Raw genomic sequence first — 5615 nt, 5'->3', positions numbered from 1 at the left:
TGGAATTGTGTGGAGGAGAGGGGAATTGTGTGGAAGAGGGAGTATGGAGGATAGGGGTAAGCAAGAGAATCTCTCCCCTCCACACTTCCTCTTCTATTCTAGTTTGCCCCTCCTCTCCCCCACACTTCCCCTTCCATTCCGCTCTCCTCTTCCTTTCTGGATTCCAGCAGCAGGAGGTGCAGGAGCAGTGGAGGCAGGCGACTCTCAGCAGTCCTCTGTTTGGAACTATCACTTCTGTGTGCTGTGTGGATGAGCCCTGCCCTGCAAATGGCATTCACTCAGCTTTGTCACTTGTGTTGCAGGATCAGGCCCAGGGCACACATGTTCCTAAAGAGAAATCGGTTTTTACACTGGGGCATTCAGGTGCAGCTCTGAACAAGCCAGGATAAGAGAGGCAGCACATTGCTCTCCTCACTCCCTGTGGGGCACAACGGACATGAGATTCATTCTGAGGCACAGGTTTACTGAGGAGCTGGGAAATAGCTGAATGCAGCGCTTGGGGTGGGGGGCAGAAAGAAGCCATCTCCCCTTGATCTTCCCCTCCCTTCAGCCGTCTGTGGCATTCTTGAGGCTGGTCAGGTTCTCCTGCTTCTCTCTACAGGCTCAGCAACCTCTATGCTTCTTCCCTGGAGGAAAGAGCTTTCCATTATAGGAGGCTCCTCTCCTGGCCTGAAATTTAGGAAGAAATATAGTCTGATAAAATATTGATGGGGGGGGGGGAATAAGTGGAATCCCTTCAAAAAGTCCAGCTTCAAATGGCGGCTTTGGGGTTACTTCTTTAGGAGTTGGGAGGGGAGGAGCAGGGAAAACTGGCCGCTGAGAAGTCCCTTCTCGAGAGACAAAGCAATGCCTCTGACTAAAGGCACTCCTGCCCAGAGACAGTGAGTTAGGGTGGGCTATCAATCAACCTGGTCAAGAATTTGGAATTTTGAACAGGAACCCAAAGATGGGACTGTGTCATTCTGCACATCATTCCTTTGTGCATTTGGTCACCACGAGATGCGGTGATGGCCACTGGTGTGGATGGCTTCGAAACGGGATTAGACCATTTCCTAGAAGAGTGGGAGGAGAAATCTACCAAAGGCCATTAGGCATGATGACTATTATAGAGTAACTGAATGTTAGGAGTGGAAGGTTTCTGGGAGGTCATCTAGTTCTATCCGCTGCTCAGTGCAGGTGTCTTCTATAGCATCTCTGACAGGTGGCCATCCAGCCTCTGTTTGAACCTCCAGGTTCAGGAGTAGTCTATCTTTGAATTCAAGTTACAGGGGAGCAATATCAGGAGACAGCTCTTTGCTTCCCTGTTTCTGGGTTTCCTGGTGACATCTGGTAGGTCACTATGAGGAGGCAGCTGCTGGTCTCAGTTCAATCTTTTCACAGTCAGGATGCTGTGGAGCCCAACAACGACCTACCTACCCACCTACCTACCCACCTACCCACCCTACTTCCTTCCTTCCTTGCATGCCTGAGATCCACAGAACTTTTGGGCTGACTTGCACCCAGCCTCCAACCTAAGCATGTTCAACAGGAGCCAAGTGCATATACAACATTAAATACCTCGTTCATTTCAAGGATGTGCTCAGCTCTTTTCCTTGGAGTCATGTAGATAATAGGTTTGACTTTTTCCACCACAGACCCACTAAAATGCATAAAAGAAAGGTTACACTGGCAAGCAGGAAGTAGCAAGTTTAATTAATCCCTGAGTGCGCGCTTCATTGCAAAAGTGCAGCGCAACCAGAGCCCCTCTGTTTACTGAACTAGATTCGTGGGGCCGTTATGCCTCCACTGAAGGAAGGGTGTTTTTTTCTCTGAGACTTCTTCATCCCCCATGCTCACGTTGGCACTTCCATTAAAAGTAAGATGTACGCAGGGACCCATGATTAACAAACGGTGAAGAGGCTGTTTCTCCCTTGGCAGGAGTAATTGGTGCTGTGGCATTTGGAGGGGAATGCCTTTGTCATTCTCTGGGCGTCTGACTATCTTCCTTCTTGCTCACCTCAGCTGCATAAGGGCAGAGCGTGGGCCTGATATCCACCAGCCAGCTGCCCCATTATTTTGGGATGGCGCAGGAAGGAGGGATAGGGCACATGTGGGGCACATGTTAACATATTCTGCCACTTTCCTGTCAGGACCAGCCCAGAACTACAACTGGGGAATCACATTAAGAACATAAAAACAGCCCCACTCAATCAGGCCATAGGCCCATCTAGTCCAGCTTCCTGTATCTCACAGCAGCCCACCAAATGCCTCAGGGAACACACAAGACAACAAGAGACCTGCATCCTGGTGCCCTCCCTTGCATCTGGCATTTTGAGGTAGAGGAGAAAGATGACCCTGTGGCTGGCCTAAGCACAGATGGGGCCAAGGAGAGTCGGCTAATCATGACACAAATAATCCTGGTAAACTTATTGGTGGCAACTTGTCATGATGGCTATGTGCTTCTGGATGATGGTTAAGTAGAGCCTCCAAGTTCAACTGCAGTCTATCTCTGAATATCAGTTGCAGGGTAATGGGGTAATGGGGGGGACTGCCTCCATCTCCTGCTTATGGGCTTCCCATTGGTGGGCCACTGTGGAAAACAGGATGCTGGGTTAGATGGGCCCCTTTTGGCCCAATCCAGTAGGGCTCTCCTTATCTAATGCCTGAAATCATCACCTTGGAAAACAAGGGAGTTGGCAAAGCTGGGGTCTGTAAAGCAAGATGTGGGAGCCCCCACACCTTGGCTGGCCACACCCTTAGGCTCCACCACATGTTAGGTGGTACATTGCATAATACCGTCCAATTAGACCTTTTCCTGCCTGTTACCTTGTGTGCGCCATGCCACAGTGTGTCTACCCTCCCGCCCTTAATCTATTTCACATCTAGCCTGGAGAAAAATTCTGGAGAACCCAAAAGCTTGCATCTCACTTGATTCTCATATACACAATTCTTGCATTGCATCATAATCACAACTAAACAGTAAAAAGATATTGCAGAAAGATCCCTAAGACACACACACACTGGTAAAATCCTGATTAATTCTGAGAAGGCTCCTGACATAGATCTCTTTGGAAGGCAGAGATGGGGGCCAGGGGTCAAGTATGCTTTGCTATTCCATATCTTGAGTGCCACAGCTGGGAAGAGCTTCTCCTGCAGTGCTGGTCCAAGACCTCCCAGTGCCTTGCTTCCCTGGTGGTGCCCCAACCACCACCTCAGCCACTATTCCCCCTCCCTGCAATGGAAAATGAAGAAGGGAATGGTGTGAGTGTGCTAGAGCGTCTAAAGTGATGCTCTAGTCCTGTACTCTCCTCTCCACACTTCCTCTTCTGCTCAATTCCCTCTTCCCTTTCCAATCCAAGGAGCAGTAGTGAAGGCAGGCAAGTGAATGGAGGCAGGTACCCCTCCTGCTTCAACACCTGCGGCTTTGTAGACAGGCTGGCCCTGATCACTTTGGTACCCCCTCCACACATCCAAGAGCACCAAAGGGCCACAGCAGAAACACCAACATCGGCACAGCTGCAGGAGCAGGGCAAAATGACCAGTTCTTGTGGGTGATGCAAAGAGCTGCCAAGAGATGAATCAGCAGAGCAGTGAAGAAGAAGGGAGCTGATGAGCACCTCCATGTCCCGTGTGTAGCCAATGCAATCAGTCTCTTCTCCTTTTAATGAGAATTGGAATTTGCATTATTCATGGCACGACACATTTGCTCAGGAGTGTCTGGGAATACAGCCTCTCTGACGATATTTTCAGCAACCTGTGAATGTCCTCTTTCCCCTTCTTTTTTTTTTTAAAGAGCATCCTAGTCCTTATGGAGGAAAGACTCAAGAGCAGATTATACTCAAGGCTCAGAAACCTGACTGAGGGCCCAAACCTATCCAATTCTCCAGCACCGGTGCAGCCACAATGCAGCCCCAAGATAAGGGAGCAAATGTTCCCATACCTTAAGGAGGCCTCTGTGACTGCTGCCCCACCACAAGATGCAGTGCATGCCCCATTGGCACAGCTGCACCGGCACTGAAAAATTGGATAGGATTGGGCCCTGAGTTGGCAGCTGTCTGCTCAGGACACAGGATCCCTTTGCCACTTTGCTCCAGGGAGTTGATTACACCATTTTGCACTGCTTGTGTCCTTGAGTGGGAGGGTGTTTGGGGCCAGCTGGATGCAGGTTCATTCCTCTCTGAAGAAGTATTAGCAGACTCTGGTGGTTTTGCAACAAGCTGCCCCATCTAGGAGCAGGTGGGAAATTCCATTGCAGCATCAGGGCTGTTCGGGTCAAATGCCAGCTAAGGGCCTGTCAGCCTCTGGAACATTCAGCCCCAAGTGAAGTGGTAGCACCACCCAATGGGCCATCAGGGAATGGGTGTGAACTTTGGAGGGCGGGTCTAACCCAATGGCCACAGCAACAGGTACCAGCACTGGGAATCATGTAGCTTGCATTCATCCTGAAAGTAACGCTGTGCTCTGGCCCAGCTCCCTGATCTCTGCTGGTGAATGAAAGGGCTAAGAACTGGAGCTACAGATCAAGTCTTCCCAGGGTAGAATCTTGCTTCTGCCAAGGCACTCTACAATGCACTCCCTCTCAGCCTCATCCACAATATAGGGATGATGATGATGATGATGATGATACTTGTTTAGCATACAGGACCCTTGGGAGGAGTGCAAGATGAATACATGTGAAGAGTTTGGCATGCTTAGAAATGGCTGAATAAGCTCAATGCATTATTTCGAGGAGCTTCTCTTTCCCGACAGAAGCCTCCTTGCAAGCTGGTCATGATCCAGGCCAAGTTAAAGTGCTTTCACATGGATTGCAGTGGAATAGCCAGGGTCAGCCCAAATTCTTCTAGCTCCTGAGGTGGTATGCTAAATCTTGCTTCCCCCCCTGTTACTTGTTGCTCTGTAACCTGTCCCTCCTTGTTGCTCCCTCTGTTACCTTTTGATGCAGCCTCTGCTCCCCCTACCCTTCCCATTGAAAAAGAAGAGGGGTGGAGATGTCAGTCTGGAGGAGAGGAAAGTGGTCTCTGCTGCTCTAGTCTACTACATTCCTCTAAACTTCTTTTTCCACTCTGAGTGGGAGGAGGAAGAGAAGCTGTGCAAGGCTGACATAGGTGGGAGTCCCCCTCCAATCTGCTGCCCGAGGTAACTGTCTCAGTTGGCCTCATGGATGAGCCAGCTTTGAGAGCACATTTCTAGCAATCTATTGTTTTTATAAAAGTAAATAAACTGCAATGAAAATAGGACCAAACAGAGCAATGCATGCCTAGGCTCCCATTTCATCTCTGAAAATACAAAACTGCCTTCCGCTGAGTCAGTTGCTCCATCTGACCTACACTGCAAAGATTTTTCCCAGCACTGTGACCTGAGATCTTTTACTGCATGGATTTGGGAAAGACAGACCTGAGATCTTTCTGTATTTATGGGCTGGCGGTTTGCAGAAGGGAAGACTCTGGATCTAGCTCAGAGATCCCCAAATTTTGTTACCTGCTCCTGTAGAAGTGCAGGGATTTGCCCAATGTCACAAAGTCAGCTTGGGGCAGAGGTGAGAAGTTACCACAACATCTTCCGAAGCTTCTCCTGAGCTGAAAATCCAGGTCCATGGACAGAATTACCCAGGCAGCCATGCACAAATAGCCATATCT

This window comes from Tiliqua scincoides, chromosome 9 (assembly GCF_035046505.1).
Source record: "Tiliqua scincoides isolate rTilSci1 chromosome 9, rTilSci1.hap2, whole genome shotgun sequence".
Taxonomy (NCBI): Eukaryota; Metazoa; Chordata; class Lepidosauria; order Squamata; family Scincidae; genus Tiliqua; species Tiliqua scincoides.
The sequence above is the reverse complement of the archived record's forward strand: the minus strand, read 5'-3'. Positions refer to the sequence as shown.